The sequence below is a fragment of the Camelus bactrianus genome, unplaced genomic scaffold, assembly GCF_048773025.1.
Source record: "Camelus bactrianus isolate YW-2024 breed Bactrian camel unplaced genomic scaffold, ASM4877302v1 HiC_scaffold_39, whole genome shotgun sequence".
NCBI classification, from domain to species: Eukaryota; Metazoa; Chordata; class Mammalia; order Artiodactyla; family Camelidae; genus Camelus; species Camelus bactrianus.
The window spans coordinates 628154-648416 of record NW_027413954.1 but is presented as its reverse complement, the minus strand read 5'-3'; positions in this window follow the sequence as shown (position 1 = coordinate 648416).

Here is a 20263-nt window from a genome sequence, read left to right as displayed (position 1 = left end):
TTGGGGATTGAACCCAGGACTTCATGCATGCTAGGCATGCGCTCTACCACTGAGTTATACCCTCCTTCCATCATACTAATTTCTGATTCTAAATCAAGGGGGCTTTAAGTTTAAACCTCTGACTCAATTCACACTTAAAACATATGCGTTTTCACAGCAGCCCACAAACTCTACCGTGAAATAAGAAGTACTTTACGTATCATAGAAATACAGATCACTGGTTCACCTGCTGAAGAGAGATAAAACAGAACAGAGCAAAGGAGGGGACGAGGCTGACTCCGGAGCAGATGCAGGGGATCATCACCACTCACTGGACAGTCTGGCACATTCAACAAATCCCACCAAAGATCATTCTTAACAGGCTTGACACAAATGGACTTCAACAACTGGCTCAGTCATCTGCTCCTGCCTTATCTCGGGAATTTCCCTGAAGCAAATGCATCATAAACCACAAATAAGGAAATGGCTGATAATGATAACAACTGGGAGTGCAATGTCTCTCTGACAAAATATTTATAAAACTCATTGTGGGAATGGGAGAGGGTAGGAGGGATGTGACTGAGGGAGGTACTGCCCTGTATTCTTTGTATCTAGCACGTCTGCTGTTCCTAGGTTTCAAAAACCCTTCAATGTTACTCAGTTAATCTGGAGTAGACGGAACAGGCCAGGGAGGCAAGATTAGAAGAAAGGAAGCAGGGCACGAAGCTGTGCCAGGCTGGTCCTGAAAGGGAGACAGACACAGATAGGCAGACACAGAGGGCTTAAGGATGAGGCAGAACAATGGGACGGCTGATCAGGTGTGTCTTGCTGTTGCTGATACTTCCCTCAACTGGCTCACTGCGGACTCGGCAGTGCTGGGTAAAATCTGTGGCTTTCCTCAGCTCTGAGTTCTCTCGGAGGCTTCCGGCTCAGTCTGGAGCTGAAATGAGCTCCGAGGGCTTAGCCTAGGGGGGACTCAGCTCTGAGAACAGCCTGGAGTCCTGGGAAACTTCACGCAGGAACCCCCTTGGGCTGGACCAGTGCTCACAGGGCTGCTGTGAGACCAGCTCCATTGTCAGAGACCTGGGCATGGACCATTCCATGGGGAAAAGGGCTGAGCCTGATGCCAAATCAGATAGGAGGGACAAAGTGTGTTCATTCTCATGTGACTGGGCTTTGTGGCCTGGCTCACAGATGGCAGGATCAGGGCAGGCTCAGGATGGTGTCTGGCAGAGAAAACCCTGGCAATGGGTTTGAGATGTCTTGGACTCTTTCATGTTAAGCTTTTTGTAATACAATCTTATCAACTATCTGTCCTGAAAATGCCACATTCAAAACTGAAAGAATGTTAGAAGTTGCCTGCTCCAACTGGCCAATGGTAAACACACCCTGCTACACTTAGAGAGCTGGGCAGGAAGCCTCTGCCTGCATATTTACAGTGACGGGGAGTTCATTACTTCCAAAGGTTACATGTCGGCAATAAGGTCAGAAAGAATTTTTGAACCTTAAACAGATGTCTGCCCCCTAGTCCTTGCTGAAAGGATAGGAATAATGAGGATCATTTCAAATGTAGTTTTGTCTGATTGTTATCTCTCTCTGTCAAAAACACCCCAATTCTTAACATCAATTTTTGAAAATTCAGCTTTGATTTCTTTTTATCAAACTTATACCATACATTCATTTAATAGTCAAACAGTTCTCGAACACCGATTGTAAAAAGGAGCAGTTCCCAAAAACCGCCCCATTTCCTGGCCAGAAGCAACCATGTTCAGCCCCTACTGCTGAATCTTGGAATAATAACTCCCTGTCTCTGACTAATATCCTTGTAACACAGCCTACTGACTTTTTCAGCTTTATGTATCACCTATTTAAGTTTCTATTTTGGAAAATGAAGACTAAGTTCTCTTTCAAACCACATCTCATCTACACACCCAAACCTTCATTCTTCTAACCTTTTGATACAATTACATTATAATTTTGATCAGCTCAGTATCCTTGCTTTACATTATTAGGACTCTGTACAGACTGTTCACAGCTGTAGCAAGTTATCTGCTAGGCTTACTTTTTTCTTCCCTACATTGTTTTTCCTGGAGTTAATAATTGTCTTGGTGGTTCATAGCTTCGATTTATGTGCACTTAACAATTCAACCCCAGACCTTCTCCTAATGAATAACTTTCTCAATACTTTCCAATACATTGTCTACAAATTTCATCTCCTTGAATAAATCTCTTCAGATCTCCTTCAACCTAGATTAACGACATGTTAGGCTTGTCACAGAGCTCAAGGGACCACTAGTGAGAAGCAACAAAGGGAACACATGGACCAGGAGCAGGGAACAGATCAACATAATTTCCTTAGCAAAACATACTTAAAATAGTGGGAAAATTGTTTTCTTTACAAACACAAACATACACACCAACCCCAAAAGCCCATAAAGAATGATTAAATAGCCATCAAACCCATTGCCCTGGCATCAAATTCTGTATAACATAAAACAAAAATATCAGAAGGAATATATCATATAAATATGAATCTCAAGGGGGATGGGGTGCACTCAGTGGCAGAGTGTGTGCTCAGCATGCATGAGGTCCTAGATTCAATCTTCAGTACCTCCACTAGAAAAAAAATTAGAAACAATAGAAAAATGTATCAACTTTAAATATTTACATATGTATAAACATCCTCTTTTAAAACTATTTTCTACAGGATAACCCGGGTTAATGAGAAAGTGCCTCTTCATGACTGTGATCTTGCTGATAATTGAGGGAGGAAATTAGAGTATGACCACATGAAGTAAAATCCCTTATGAAATAATGATCCCGGGTGACAATCATTATTGGCTGCTGTCATCACAAAACAGAGAGTCAACTGGACATTATGTACCTTATGACAGGAGTACAAAACTTCATATAACAAGTATTCTTGCACAAAGTTGAACCTCAGTAAGATCAAGCTTTTAGGGGAGGATCAAATCACTTAGCTAAAGCAAATACGTAGGATGGAGAAACAAGTCTAACCACAGGGGAGAATGAAATCAGCCAAACAGGAAATAGAGAAACCCCTCAGCAATTTCAAGGAAAATGAGAAACAGGTAAATTATAGATTAGAACCCACTTGAGAGATATGCTAGCTGCAATGTTTGAACTTAGTCTGGATCCTGATTTCAACCCCAAAACTACTTAAAAGTGTATTTTTGTGACAATAAGGGAATTATTTTGTAACCCTAAAAAAAAAAGGAATATTCCAATTTTATTTGAAAGAGAACTTGTCATTTCACTAATGAAAGGTTAAGCTATGTAGGATTGTCTTCAAAATGATCCTGTAGTGGGGGAGGGGAGGAGGTGGAGATGAAAGATGCAACAACAGTGACTCTGAGTTTATAATTCTGGAGCTGGGTGACTGATACAGGCAGGCTGGCTGTGCTGTTCTCTCAACTTCTGTACATGTTTGAATCTTTCCATAAAATGTGAAAAAAACAAAAAGACTTCAGTGTTTTAAAACCCTCACTTTGAAGGTTAAGAGGTTTGCCCAAGTAGGTGGGCACCTGCATGGGGCACTGAGATTAGGAAGATCAGGCACCTGGCTCCAGGCCGACCTGGGGCTACCTTGACCCTCCTCTTCTCCTCACCATCCACAGCCAGCCCATAACTCCATCCTGTCAGCTACACTCCCCAAACGCATTCTCCCTGGATCCCACCATCTCTCATCTGGCCCACTCCAAGAGCCTCCGACCAGGCCTCCCTCCTTCCTGGGCCCCTGCCATTCATTCTCTTATCTTTGCAAAATGTGAGTGAGAGAAAATTACTTTAGTGCTTAAACTATCATGACTGCTTCTCACTGCACTTAGAGTCTACACTCCTTTCTGTGCTCCTGATTCCCTTCTAAACCTCGCGTCTCATCACTCTCACCAGCGCTGGCTCCAGTATCTCCTCAAACCTGCTGAGCACATTTGTGCCTCGGGGCCAATGGACAAGCTGCCTCTATTCCTGGGGTGACTTAACCCAGATACTCAAAGTCCAGCCTCCTTATCACCATCTCAGCTCACATGTAACCTACTCAAATATAGCTTTATTGACTCACTTCCCCCAAGTCTCCCATCTCAATACTGTATTATTTCCTTCATTTCAATCTGAAATTTTTCCTTATTCGCCTGATTATTTTTGTTTGCTCAGTTGTCCTTGGCCTCCCTCCCCCCAGCAGCCTTGCCCAAACAGCATAAGCTCCCGGGGAGCAGCCGGCACTGGTGCTTTGAGAAGACACATGCTGAGCATGACATTACAGTTACGTGGTGTAGTGAAACGGTGTCGAACAGCAGATACAGCGAAGCAGTGAGAATTCCTCTCTTATTTTATAATTTAAGTGAAACCTAACATTTACTCCTGTTTAATGAAGAATTTGGTAGGTCTTTGTTCCCAGTTCCTGGATGGGAACCCGTAAAGCCTTGAAATTTCCCAAGATAGGAGTGTCTTTGCTATTCATGGTGGACCCTTGGATGGCTTGTGTTCATGAGATGACTCAGGATGGGGACTGGCCAGCCAGAGACACCAACCATGTGATTAGAGGAGTGGTGCTTTGAGCTTTGTGACAAGTGAGTGACCACCAGGAGAGGAAGGGGCTTATATGTTAGGTCTAAGGAAAGATTTGACTTACAGTTAGGGTTTGGGTTAGCCATGTAGTTAGTGACCTAGTAAATCATGTCTTTGTTATAAAGCCTCCAGTAAAAACTTGGGGCAACAAAGCTCAGAGCTCCTGTAAGCTTCCTGGTTGGTAACACTCTTGGAGGACTGTCACACTCAGATGCCATGAGGGCAACCCTGAGCCCTTCCCACTGGAGTGCTCTCCACAACAGCTCACCTGATGAGATCTAAGGGCTGCTTCTTGTCTATGCTTCAAGGATGAGCCCATTCCCTGTACAAAAGGCCCTGTTCGCTGGGGCAGCTGAGGTCCTCTGACGGAGGCTGAAGTTGCACTGGGAAGCAGAAGCAAACAGGTGAGCGTCACTGTCACCACGTGTTCACATGTTCTGCTAATAAAATATGGTGCTAACACTTCGTGGTCATTTGTAAATAAGGGGCCCTCCCTTGCCAGAAGGGATGGAGGTACCATATAATTTTTCATAATTCTCACTCAGGATTAATACTAACCCCTTGAGGGTTATTTGCAAACGTGGGTGGAATGGAACACTTGGATGTTACAGTCCTGGGACCACTGTGGGTAACTGGTGAGAGCCTTGCAGATGCTTAATATCCTACAACAGGGCCAGTCTTCCACAGCAAAAAAGCTAGGCCAGCCAAGTGCCCAAACAGCTGCAGTGGAGGCAGCAGCCCCCTCCTTGGACACCCAGAGGAACCTGGATTCTGGCTGGTTAGGGGCAGGGTCAATTCTATAACCCAGGCTTTTTTGTCCCCACAATTCAGTAGTTATTCGGTGACAGCACATGGAATATAAACAATAAAGAAACTTGGCATGATGTTATATATTTAGCTTACTCAAGAAACAAAATTTAAACCCAGTCATTCTCCTTCCCACCTGACCTACTTTCCTTTCTCCTGTACTAGAACCAGATTATTACCCACCCAGCCTTAGCATGGGTCCTGACTCCACTTACCTCCCTCCCAAACACCACATGAGATAATTCCTCAGCCTGGATATGGGACCAGCAATTACAACAGGCTTTAGTGGAAAAGAACTGATTGTGTGCAGATGCCAACTAAACACTGTAGAATACTGGTGTCCCACATTAGTAATCATGACAGCTGTTTGCAAGTGTCCCCAAAGTTCATTTAAGACTCTCACTGCTAGTTTTGCTGGGACATAAATATAAAACATGTGGACTGCTGGGCTGGACTGCTATGCTGGGTCTCTGATCCAGGAAGTTCAGTGTCTGCTCCCTGCACCCAGCTCCCTGTTCTCTTCATGCATGTGCTTCAAGCAGCTGTTTAGTGTCCATTTTAATAGCTTAGACAGTGCATTTCAGTATTGTCTTCATCCACAAATACGTGTACCTCACAGTAGTAATGATCAATTTCAGTCTTTTCTTTCTTTGGTCTTAGAGAGTCAGATAAAAGGATAGCAAAGATAACAAAGTCATAGAGTGCTATAAAATAGTATTTCCTTTATTTCAATGACAGGATTTATTTAAAGAGCTTAGATATAACATCCTTGCATTTATGGCATCATTAAGCATCTGAAGCTGTTACATTTTACAATCTTCATTTCATGTGAGATGTTATCAGTTAGAGAAGTGCTCCTGAATTTGAGGGGTTGCTGTCATCTCAGACGGAGTCCCTAAAAAATGTCAACACTCTGCAGTATTGTCATCATGACAAGAACTCAGACAGATGAAATTTGGAAACCCCTGTGACTTACTAGTGCACAGACAGAAAATGGTATTTCAGAGGAAAAAAGCCTGAATTACAGAAAATGATAAATGAAATGGTCTAACATGCATTTCCCTTACAAAGAACTGATACTTCTTTGGTTGATAATAACATCTGTCAGTAATTATGAAAAGAGATGACAGATGCATAGTACTTACTATTAGCCAGTGCTGTTCTAACATTGACACAGATTCATTAATCCCCATAGCAACACTACGAGGTGGGTACTATTATTATCCCCATTTTATTGATGAGGAACTTGATAAACACAGAGGCTAAATGACTTTTACAAGGTAGACAGCGAGAAACCAGCACATGTGTTCCAGCCTGAGTCTACGCTCTTGGCCACTTCTCTCTTTTTTTTTTTTTTTTTTGTTTTTTGGTGGCGGGGCGATAATAAGGTAATTCTGGTGGGGGATGGGGAGGTAATTAGGGTTATTTTTCTATTTTAGAGGAGGTGTTGGGGGCTGAACCCAGGACTTTGTGCGTGCTAAGCATGCGCCCCATCACTTGAGCTGTACCATCCCCTCTCAAGTCTATGCTCTTAGCTGCTAATCCACACTGCCCCACATGGTACTCTGAGGGAACTACAGTTCATTCATTCACTCACTCGTTAAACTCAGCCTTCCCGGTGCCTGGGATTCAACAGTGAACAAGACAACATGTTTCTTGCCCTAAATGAGCTTTTCGCCTCCTGACATTATCTTCATTTAACCCAGGAAGAAACAAGGTCAAGAAGATTAGCCTTTTCCTGTTAACACTGGAGGATACATGAGGTGCTTTATTTCATTTCTGCCATTTGACTACACCATGGGGAGGGAAAGCTGTCTTGCAGATCCCGGAGCTCACAAGCCTGTTAATCCTGAATTTTTTTTAACACTGTCCCTTACTTGATACTTGATCTGAGAAAGGATGAAGTAAACCTAAAAAGATTCTAAGAGAGCGTGTGGTTTATACAGGGTAACTAACCAGCCACTGTTTACTATCCTAACAGGAATCTGTAAGCATATTTCTTTTCTTTCTCTTTTTTCCTTTTTATGGGCAGCTTTTAAAAACCAAACCAAACCAACCAAACCAAATCACTTATAATTCAACAGCAGGTTCTAAATCACACCCAAGACAGCAGCTAAACTCGGTTTAGGCTTACAGTGCGGCTCCTGGTGGTTGGATTGATGAATGTATCTCTATCCTGAATATAAAAGTTATTCACGCAGCTCTTCTCAAATAGGGCAATGAAAAACTCTTGTTCCGGTTGTTGATACTTTCATCAACTTGGAGGACTTTCATAAAACAGCTGAAGTTATCAAAGGCTGAGGACCGGGTTTTCAGATGATTTGGATTCAGAGGCAATTTTATGTGCAGTATCTCAGCTTATGTACAGAGCACCTCCCACGGGGTGTGTACTTTTTCAAATACAAGCTTGTCATCCAAAACCTATATTTGGAGAATGAAAACACAAACCAGGAAACTATTTTCACATTTTTAGTACACAGATTTTTCTTACATTGCTGGTAGTTAAAGCACTTGTGCAAACACACACAGATATGACAGTGTTAAAAGTGAAGATATAATAAAAATAGATTTGCAAACCATCATAGATTTTTGCCTTAAAGATTATTTCTTTGTTGAAATTACTGAAAAGTTATTTGAAATCCTTACAATTCATGAATAAAATAACCAATGTTTTAGATGAAGAAAAGCAAACTTGTTAATTTTTAGTCCAAATTAGTAACTAAAAATAGAAACACGAAAATATCCTTTGCAGGGGTATTGTAATGACAATTTTTTAAATATCTTAAACCTAGGACTATTTACATATCTGTTCAATATAAAGCTAACAGCCATTAAAAGGGATTTAAGAGAATTATATTTATTGATATGGAATATATAATAAAAGGAAAAAGCCAAAAAATGTGAAATAATAATTTTCATTTTTGGAAGGGAAAAATATCTACATTTGAAGGAAAAAAATGTTTAGAAGGATTTTAATATTCTTTATGTATAACTAAGGTACAGATGATTTTTAATTCCACTGTTTTTAATTCCATTGGATTTTAATTCCAGTGTTCTTTCATTTTCAAATTTGGGGGGTAAATTTTTATAATAAAAACATCTTTAAAATGATTCTTGCATAAATACATTAATAGATATATTCATGACTACATTCTCTGGCCATTAAAAAAGATCTCCTAGCTTTGGATCTGAAACATACATTCCATAATGCAGATTCTGACTGACTCGCCTCCCAGCCCACAGCAAAGGCATGGCTAAGGTGACATGTTTCAAATATCATTCCAGGTAACATGCAGGCTCCCAGCGAATGGCTGCAAAGGGACTGACACTGATCTGGTTGCTCCCAGCAGCAGACCATCACAGATGAGTTTAGATTCATAGGCTCATGTTTTCTCTGTCAAAATAAATCAGAAAATGTTAGGCTTTTACTTTCACCAAGGGAACAAGAAGTTGTTTGATTTTCTTTTATGCAAAAAAATAACAACAAACCAATTTGAACCTGATGAAAAGACATTTGCTCAAAACAGCACAGTAGCAATGAAGGTGCTCTGGCTGGCAGGGACTTGTTGGATTACTGTGAGTGCTGGACTCCCACATGGAATTCCCTTGGCACTCCAGAAGGCCTGTGGTTGTCCCCATGGGTTTGTGGCTATATGTGGTGCACAAAAGTCTCTGGCTTTGCCACAATTTCAAAGCCTTTTTTGGCTTATGAAAGGTTTTGCACTCAAATGGAGTTTTCTTGAGTCCACTCACTGTGGACCAGATCTGACATTCTAGACTCTTAAAATCTTGCAGACATTCAAATGGTTCAGGTTTGGATGTGTATTCACCTCTGCAGGCCTGGACCAAATTCGATAAAGCCACCCGGACAAGTTCAGCAAAATGCAGACATTTTTCTCTCTGCAAGACTGAAATGTCTGTGAAGCTATAAAAACTTCTGCATCTACAAAAATAGGGAACCAACTCATCAATAACATATCTATCCATAATGCATGGACATTTAAAAAAATACTGTATTTACTCCTATTAAATTCTATCTGGCTTTTGCCAAATTGTGTCCTAAACTGTAAGGAAAGTATATAAATGTAGAGAATTTTTGACCTTTTAAGAGAAAAAGGAACCCTCCTACTCGGTTGGTGGTAATGTAAATGGTGCAGCCACTATGGAGGACAGTATAGAGTTTCTTTAAAAAACTGAAAATATACTTCTGTGTGATCCATCAATCCCATTCAAGGGTATATGTCTGTAGAAAAATATAATTCAAAAAGACACATGCACCCCAATGTTCACAGCAGCACTATTTACAATAGCCAAGACACTGAAACTACCCAAATGTTCACTGACAGATGACAGGATAAAGAAGGTGTGGTATATTACATATATATGTATATTTACATATATACACACACATATATACACATGAACACACACACACAATGGAATACTGCTCAGCCATTAAAAAATAAAATAATGCCATTTGCAATAACATGGATGGACCTACAGAATATTATGCTAAGTGAAATAAGTTAGAGAAATAAAAACAAATATTCTACATATTAACTTATATGTATATCTAAAAAATAAAACAAATTAATTACTATAATAAAACAGAAATAGACTCACAGGTACACAGAACAGACTGGTGGTTACCAATGGGGAGAAGGAGGAGAGGGAGGCAGGAAGAGGGTAGGGGATTGAGAGGTAAAAATACTATGTATAAAATGGATAGCTTACGAGGCTGTGTCATAAAGCACAGGGAAATATAGGCATTATTTTATGGTGACATTAAATGGAATATAATCTATAAAGATGTTGAGCCTCTGTGTTGTTCACCTGAAACTAATATGATGTAAATCAACTACTCAATAACAAAATATTTAATCAAAGTTTTTTTCATATTATTTGCAATAATTTAGAAGACAGCAGTGTCAATAGAAACATAGTGCAAGTCACAATTTTCCAGTAATCCCATTTAGAAAATAAAAAGGAACAAGTGAAATTAATTCCAGTAATAATTATATTTATCCCAAAATATCCAATATACTATTATTTCAAAAGTGTGATTAACACTTTTAAAACTTATTAATAAATATTTTACATTATTTTTGTTGTACGAAGTCTTGAAAATCTATTATGTATTTTCCACTTATAGAACATCTCAATTCACAACAGCTACATGTGGCTGGTGGCTACCCTACTAGACAGAGCAGGTTACAACATTCATACTTCTGATAAATTACCTGCTCTTAATTATTTAAAAAACTTGCAGAAAAGGCTTTAAGTATTCCCTATATCTAACAAAGCAACCTTGACGGGTGGGGAGTATCTTCATTATAAAGTGAAAAATAAAGGTAAGAGAGCCATGGTTACATGTAAGTTAATGTAACAATACCTTCTTAATTCATTCAGGACTTTACAATCTTTCTTCATATGCCAAGGATTCACTGTCACTGTGCAATGTTTTTCAATATTATCATCTTTGGAATTGAGAGGCTTCTGATGACCCTGCTTTGTGCATCTGTACATAAAAGAAAATAACAAAACAGAAAAAGACCTTATTAAAGATAATTTAGGGGGGCAGGTATAGCTCAAGTGAAAGATCATATTCTTAGCATGCACAAGAGCCTGGGTTCAACCCCCAGTACTTCTTATAAAAATAAAATAAATAAAAACCTAATTACCACCCCCTGCAAAAAATTAATTAATTACTTTAATTAAAATTTAAAAAAAGATAATTTAGTGAAGACTTATCAGGCTACAAGAGCTACAATGAATGCCCCTGCCCTCATTAATTTAGAAGAAGTCTCAAAATATTTCCCAACATAAAGGCTAAAATATAATTCAGAACACTTTCTGATGGTCAGCATGATTGTAACAAAAAAGTAGATTATTACCTCCCTGGTATCAAAGCTCTGTCAGAGATGGGAACAGAAAATTTAGTAAAAATGATTTTGCAACTATCTTTGAAAGAAATGCTGAGAAATGATCTTTTCTGTTGGAAATTAGCCTGCTTTTACATTCTGCAGTAGGCATACGTGTTTACAAACCAGGCAGGAACTGGACCATATTTTACACATACTTTAGAAACTGATTTGAATTTTGCTCTCTACCTTCAAGGCTATTTTTTAGGTAATAACATAAGCTGGCCACTATAGTAAATTTTGTTTCCCTGTTTGCTTAATCCTCACAACAACTCTCTTAACTGCTATTATTACCCCCATATAACAGATATAGAGCTTGAGATAGAAAATAATTTGGGTAAATTGGTAAATAGTGGAGCTGGGTAAGACTGCAGTCAGTCTGACACTCAAGTCCATTCTACTCACCAATGTCTGATACTGCTACCTACATTCAGCAATGACTGCTGATTTCATATTTAAGAGTGTCATTTCTAAAAGTGCAAAGCTATATTAGTACTGCTGTGTAAATTATACTTTTGAGATGTGATTGCCAAAAAAACAAAAACAAATAAAATCAGGGTGCCACTGAGGGGAGGGCGAACTGCATATGGACAGACACAAGGGGACTTTCTGAGGACACAGTTGCACAACTCTAGAAATAGCTAAAATGGCTGACTTGTACAATTATAATGTGTGAGTTTTATGGCCTGTAAATTGCACCTAAATACAGCTATTAAATTAAGAAACTGGGATACCAAATTAAGACTAAAACACGTATATATATCATACAAAGAACAACAGGCAAATATCATTATTTACTGCACCATTTTCCTTCATGCAGCTTCCTTTCCTCACCCATTCCTGAAAGGATGATTCATTTTTAAAATAGCCTTTTAATTTATTCAGCAAATAATTTTTGACTGCCTACTATGTACCCAGGACTAGTCTAGGCAGTTGGAATAGATCAATAAACAAAACAAAATTCCTGTCCTCACGGAGCTTGGTTGGAGTCTAGCTGGGGTAGGGGGTGGAGATGACAATTCACACAACACAGCAGCAGAGGAGGTGGCATGTTATGAAAGAGGAACCATGGAAAAATGAAAAAAGGGCAAGGTAAAAGAGATGAGGTTATGGGATGAGGGTGATGTTGTATTAAATACCAGAGCAGGCCACACTGAGGACTGAGGTTAGAACTAGGACTAGGAGGTGAGAAGTCCCAGGTGGGCGGAATAACCATCACCAAGGCCAGCGTGCACCTCGCATGTTCCAGGATGGGGGCACGGCTGGAGCTGCAGAGAAGGGTGAGTGCAGATCCTGTACGGCCTTGGAGGACGTTGTAAGGACTGTGGCTTTTACCCGGAGTGAAATGGGGAGGCACTGCAGAAGGACGACACAATCTAACTTAGGTTTTCAAAGCTCACTTGACTGCTGGGTGAGAATAGTCCAAACGGGTAAGAGATGAAAGGAGGGAAGCTTCTGAGAAGGGCTGTGCAGGAGGAGAGGACAGTGGCTTAGGGCAGGGAAGCAGCAGTGGAGGCAGGAGCCATGGTGAGTAGTGGCTGGGTTCTGGATATGCTTTAAAGGCAATGTTAAACCAGATCTATTGACAGAATTCATGTGGTATGTCAGTGCAAGTCAGAATAACTCCAAGTTTTATGACCAAAGCAGCTGGAAGGATTAAGTTTCCACTTACTGAATGGGGGAGGCTGCAGAAAGAAACACTTTGGGGGGTAGGAGGACCAAGAGATCAGTTTTTACACATGTTGGTTTTAAGATATCACAGTTTCAAGTGAAGATGTCAAATCAGTAGAAGATTGTAAGAGTCCAGAGTTGGAGAGAAAAAGTCTAGCAGGAGACAGAAATGTGAGAATCATGGGTCACACAGGTGGTAGAGGAAGAAATGAAACCCAGGTATTCAAACATTAAGATAGCCTGGCATTAACCATAGAATTTGTCCTTGAGGGCCTGCCTACTAGGTGTGGATATCAGTCCTATTTCCCGATCACTCGAGTTTTAAAAAGGAACTTACAAATCAATTTGTGCAAGACACTGCCTCCAGTGGGTAGGTCCAGAGCTGGAGTGGGAGAATGGGATGGTGCACGCTACTCCCTACGGCAGAATGTGTGTGTGTGTGTGTGTGTACACGCATGTGTGTGTGCGCAGGGGGATGAGATACACCTGGCTTAAGATAAAGAGCTAGTAAGTCTAGAAGCTGAAAGATGAAAGAACATCCAGATCTGGTAGAGGGAACAGGGGAAACACTGTGTACTGTAAGACATATCCCCATAATGCCATTTCCCACCATCATTTCATCAGGAACACAGTTGGAAAGGGGGGAATTATGTAGATACGTGTGATGTACACAAACTTTCTGACTATGTAACACTGAATATCTACATATGTTACAAGTTAATGATATTCATATTTGCTTCAAGTTTAATAACAAGTTCACAACAGAGGGAAAATAAAATATTGAGGACTGGTAGAAGTATCGTAGAAGGCCTTTCAATGCTCAGAATGGAAGCAAAAGCAGCTTCACCCCACAAAGAATGTCATAAGGGTCAATAATGTTTATATTTGCTTAAGAAATTGAGAGATACAAGTTCCTGCTTTAAAGAATTATCTTTAATACAGATACCATACTATAAGCAACTCTATACTGGTGCTTTCTTAAAGCTATTATTAGTTCCTGCTTGTTCTGATGTACTCCAGAAACTCTGCAAAGAAAACCTTCTATTCAAAGTCTTAAAGGAATAAAAAAAGAAATAACACTGCATTCTTTTATGTGTTCTCTGTACTGAAAGTCACTTGCAAATGCAGCACCCTGCCACAGGTCTACATTTTTAACAATAAAGTCCTTAGCGCAATTTTTCAATCGCTATGAGACTGTGTGTCAGTCTCTCACTCAGAAGCAGAATGGAGTACCAGAAAATGACACGTCATGTCTAAAACTAAAGATGTGGGAGATGAACGTACACCAGGAAACAGCTAAGTGGGAGGGTGAGGTTTACCTTCTAAGTTACCGTAAGTGCAGTTACACCTGCTCCCTGCTTCAACTGTGAAGTGAATAACTAGTCTTTTCCAGAAAAGCTCTCATTCTGAGTACTGTCTTCTTTAAAATATTTGGAGATTCTTTTTTAAGGTTCTTTCACTTTTAAGTCTTTCCCCAACTCTACATCCCATAACAAGTGTTAAAATTATCCAATAGCCTATTGTTACAGAACATACTCTACAACAGCTGAGGTTTCCCAGGGTTTGGATCCCAGAACTCTGCTACCAGGTAATCCTAAAGCCTTCCTTCCATAACTGACTCTTCTGCCAATTCCCAGCTGCTGGCAAATTCGGCTTCTCAGACCAGGTAACATTCTAACTCTGCCTACGAACACTCTACTGCCAGTAAAGGAACTGTCAGACAGGAAGCACACAAAGCCCCTAGTGAGGATTGCCTCCTTCAAACAATCAAGATGCCATCACCAAGCAAATATTTAAACCTACTGCAAAACTTCTGAAGACATCTCACAAACAATATAGTTTGTATAGATGCATACTATTTGCTCTGGAATAGTGATTTCCACTGGAGGGAACAAAGAAACACATGATCCAAGCAATTTTTTAAAACTGCACAAACCATCCCTCTTCACGTGAGGATTCAGGCAAGCCCGTCTTACAGGTCTAGGTGTAACAGAATGACAGCACCTCTAGGAGTAGGGTGAAAAGCAGCGAGGTAGACTTTTAGTGAAATGGGGTGATGTAATAGACCCCATCACCCACTTACCTCCCTCCAAAGGACAATCATCTCAGATCGAGAACAAACACTTTAGGAAACAGAGGTTGTTTATGTTTTTATGGTTTTCTGGTGGAAATAATGCTCCGAGTCATGTGAAGTTGTGGCTACAAAATTGAACAGGGGACTGGACATTTTCACATTCAGGACACAAATAGCCCCCAGATAGCCACCATATCTGCTCTCCCCTTTGCCTGTTCACCCCAAAATCTGCAGGACTCTCCTGCTTGCAATGACACCCACCACTTCTCACAAATTCTTGCCAAGTTCACTTCAGCAGCTGGTGGTGTCAAAGTCACCATTTGTACTGCTATGAAGTCCCTCCATTACTTTATATCCCTTCTATTTTCTCTCTTGTCTTCCTAGCTACACTTGCATTCAGAAGCTGGTTACCGCACTAACATTGCCTCTGTAATCAGTCCAAGATATAAGAAGTAGAGATTCAACCGTAACCAGTCCCAGAATACTTGCCATGCCACTCTAGTGTCCCAACAAAATACTCTGGCATCCCTCATCTCACCCAAAGAACCACCACATTACTTAGAGGTTGCAAAATTAGAGGACTTTCTCTACTGGGAAACACTGTGGCTTGTGGTAGAGTTGTGATTTCAGTTTTTGCAACTAGTTACAGGCAAAAAGATATGCTCCACAAATTTTCTTCAAGCGTTTGGAGTTGAAACTTTTATTACATACAGAGCCGGTGGACTAACCGTAATCTTTGAACATATGGTCATATTATCAAATAATGTTCATGTCTGCCTTACAGACATGTAAGAACTTGAATTACACCTGCAGCCTGTAGGCCTTTAGAATTGGATGTGAAGCATCCTGTGAGATAAAAAACCTTCTATCCAGTCACAGAACACCTTACAGACAACATCACACTAATGCCAATGAATACATTAGTATAGTTCATGTATGGTTAAATTACGTCTCCAATTTCTCAGAGCTGGAACGGAGATGTCTAGAAAATCTGGAAAAGCCCAATTACCAAAACGGCTCAAAAGTTAAAGCAGACTCCTGCACATCCCAGAGCGTAGGGCGGAGGGGGCATTGCCCACCACCCTGTCCTCCCCCAGGACGTGGCATGTGGGGAAGCAGGCAGGAGTGGGTGGCTGGGACTCGGAGTTGGAGAGGTGATGAAAACAAGAGTGGAACTGCTCTGGTCCTAGAACAACAGAGCTGTAAAAAGCTCAGCTTCAGTTCAACCCGCTCCCTCTCCCACTTTCCCTCCCATCTACGTGACAAACAGAGCACAGTCAGGCACTTTCTGCCCATGACGGTGACTACTAGCAGGAAAGGGACCAGGATAAAAGCATGTCCTATAAAAGATCAGTGTAATGTTAAAGACTATGTTATAAACAATGAACAGCACTGTCAGAGTGGGACACTTGTGAGATGCTCAAATAGGGAGGAGGAGGTTGAGGATCCATTTGCTGCACTGCCATGTCTTTTATCACTCCTATTTCTGACCTTTCCTTTGCCACTTTTTGCAGCACTGCCATCACTGGCAGGTAAAGGGGCAGCAATGTGACTTGGCCGTTTGGCTGATGGGGCTACATTTCCCAGCACTGGAATGAAAAGGCACTGGAAGAGGAGAAGCTGGAAGATGTGAACCGCGGTCCTGGCCTGTGCCAAACACTAACCTGATGACCCTGGGTTAGGCTCTTAGTCTCTCTGGGCTTCCGGCTGTTTACTTATAAAAGAAGGTTTTGTCATTCCACAAATATATCCAATATGAAATGTAACGTGAAAGTCAAGCATAATGACATCTCACCTGCTTGCCTCAGGGAACTGTACAAGTGCTGAACAGTATGTGAATGTAAACACAGAGTTAAGAAAACTATTGAGGTAAAGCACTAAACTGAACATGGGGATACATTTTTATGGATTTTCTTGGCTTTCTTTTTTAATTGCAATGCTGAATTAAGAGTTATTAGGTATAATCCACACCACCACCCCTGTGAATAAGTAGGTAAGCACTGCCTGGATGCCTGCTATTGCCCGATGCTAAGCAGGGTGAGGGGTGCAAAGGACGCTGAACAAGGGAGTCTTCTCCAGTTACCAGCTAAGTGAGGAGACACAATGGAAACCACCCGGGAATGGTACCAAGTCAGTACTCAAGGCCAAGATTACAGGCTACCGATCATAAACAGTGCAGGAATACAAAGAGGAGCTAGAAGTATTTGGAGTAAATAGGGAAGAGTGTATGAAGGGGATGGGGCTCCAACTAGTTCTCAGGGCAATTCTAAGCTGTTTTAACTGAGGACTGGATAGGAAAAGGCTGGTGACTCCTGGTTTTTAATAAGGCACAGGTTACCCTAGGAGGCTAAGTCACATAATGATTGGAACAAACAAAGTAAGTCCAAAATGATGGAGGGTCGAGACTACCTGGCTGAGATCTGGTTGTGGTAAGTCTTTGACTTGACTCTAGATGTTGGAGTGTCAAAACTGTAGGTTGACTGAAAGGGGGGGGAGAATATCCAAGAATTCATCAGAAGGAAAAATTCATGTATCAGGGATGAAAGCTCTTCATCAGAGTATCAGCAATCAGAATAGACACTTGAAACCAAAAGCATACAGTTCCAGAAGCCGACAATATGTGGAGGGTGGTGGGAGAAATATAAATCAAAGATCACTCCAAGCCATTGGGTATTCAAGACCGGAAGAATGATTATCCCACTGAATAAGTGGAGACGCTGCAAGAAAAAAGATTATGAAATCAGCTTTAGACATGTTGAATCTGACATATGAGCTAAGAGTAGGTGTTCTCTAAGAAGCTCAAAATTCAAAACTGAAGCACAGATCTAGAGTACAGGCTTAAGATGCAGATGGACAAGACAATGATAAATCTCCTAAAAGAAAACATAGGCAAAACATTATCTGACATAAATCTTAGCAACGTTCTCCTAGGGCAATCTACCCAGGCAATGTAAGTAAGAGAAAAAATAAACAAAAGGGACGTAATTAAACTCATAAATTTCTTCACAGCAAAGGCAACCATAAGTAAAACAAAAGGAAACAACAACCTACGAATGGGAGAAAATATTTGCAAATGATACGACTAGCAAAGCCTTAATTTTCAGAATATATAAACAGCTCATACAACTTAATAACAAAAAAGAAAAAAACAACTCAATCCAAAAATAGGCAGAAGACCTAAACAAGCATTTCTCCAATGAAGACACAAATGGCCAATAGGCACATGAAAAAATGCTCGATATCACTAATAAACAGAGAAATTCAAATCAAAACTACAATGAAGTATCAGCTCACACCAGTCAGAATGGCCATCGCTCAGAAGTTCATGAATGATAAATGCTAGAGAGGCTGTAGACGGAAGGGAACCCTCTTACACTGCTAGTGGGAATCCAATTTGGTGTAGTCATTATGGAAAGCATGGAAATCCCTCAGAAAGCTAAAAGTAGACTTACCCTATGACCCAGCAATACCACATCTGGGTAAATAACTGGAAAGAACTGCAATGTGAAAAGATACCTGCACCCCAGTATTCATAGCACCACTGTATACAATAGCCGAGACATGGAGGCAAGCTTAATGTAGCAACAGATGACTGGAAAAAGAAGTTGTGGCATATTTATACACTGGAATACTACTCTACCATGAATAGGACAAAATAAAACCATCTGCAGCAACATGGATGGAGCTAGAGATCGTCATTCTAAGTGAAAGCAGCCAGAAACAGCAAAATACCAAATGATACCACTCATATGTGCAATCTAAAAAAAGAGAGAAAAAGACACTGAACTCATCTACAAAACAGAAACAGACTTGCAGTCTTAGTAAACAATCTTAAAGTTTCCAGGGAAAGGGGATGGGAAGGGATAAATTTGGGAGTTTGAGATTTACAAATTTTAGCCACTATATATAAAAATAGATTTTAAACAAAGTTTCTTCTGTATAGCACAGAAACCTATGTTCATTATCCAGCAAAAACCTACAATGACAAAGCCGATACACCCACCAACTGAGGAAGCAAGAGAAGAAAGGAGAGTTAGTTATGCTGGGCTAGAGCCCACTTCTAAAATCCTTCTCAGCCACTGAGGCTGCCCCGAGTACATAGAGCCTTCCTCCCAGGGACAGGCTGACATGACAGGCATCCTGCAAACCTGGGGCAGCGGATGCCGTCCCCAGGTCTGGCCCTGGGGGAGATGGGAGCAAGTCCACCTGCTCCCCTTGGGGCAGCACCCCTCCCCGCAGCCCCCGCCAACTGACTGCATCGCTCCTGCCTCTCAGGAACCCACTGACGTGAAAATAAGTGATCCACGAACCTGGGGCAGCCGCAGGGAGATGGGCAGCGACCTGGCAAGCTGGTCGACTTGCCCCCATCTCCCCCACGTCCTGTCCAGGGCTCGGCCTCTGCTACTCCAAGCACGGTCCGCAGGTCAGCCTGCTTCTGGTAGGAGGGCGCGGTGTGGTCGAAGGCAGTGGCATGTTATGGGGTCTGCCCATGGGAGCCCGTGGATTTGCTTCAAACTCCTCAGCGCATGGCCTGAGCTTGGCCTCTGCTACCCCAGTTTCCTGGAACTCAGGTTACAGGTCAGCCTGCTCCTGGAAGGCGGGTGCTGTGCTGTCAGGGAAAGGCGGCGGCTGCGATGGCGGGATTGGGGCTGCCCTGTTGGAGCTCGGGGGTTGCGACCATTTCCCGCTGCTGCTGCAGCCATCCCAGCACACTGATCGCACCTAGCCCACCTTCCAGGAGCAGACTGACCAGTAACATGAGTCCCACGAACCTGGGGATTTAGAGGCCGCCCCCAAGGTCAGGCCGCGGGGAAGATGGGAGCAAATCCAGGGGCTATCATGGGGCAGCCTCCATTCCATCCGAGGCCCGGCGACCGCACCGCACCCGCCTCCTGGGAGCAGGCCGTGATCTGAGGGCCAGTCAGAGATGCTCCGGAGCCGTCCGGCGACCTCCCACCTCCCGGGGCTGTACCTGCTCTCCTAAACCCGGGTGTAAGAGGCGGCAAAAACGCGGGGTTCAGGAACTACTAATAGCGGGGTTACCACGAACCACAGAGGCGGCTGGGACCCGCCTCAGGGTCCTAACGGGACGCGCGGCCGGGACCTCACCTCCGCACCCCTCCCTGGGCGCCTCCTCCGCTGCACTGCCCAGGCGTCACCCGCTGGCTTTGAGCAGCGAGCCCCCTTGACTGCCCGGCAGCGGCAGCCGAACTGAGGGCAAGCG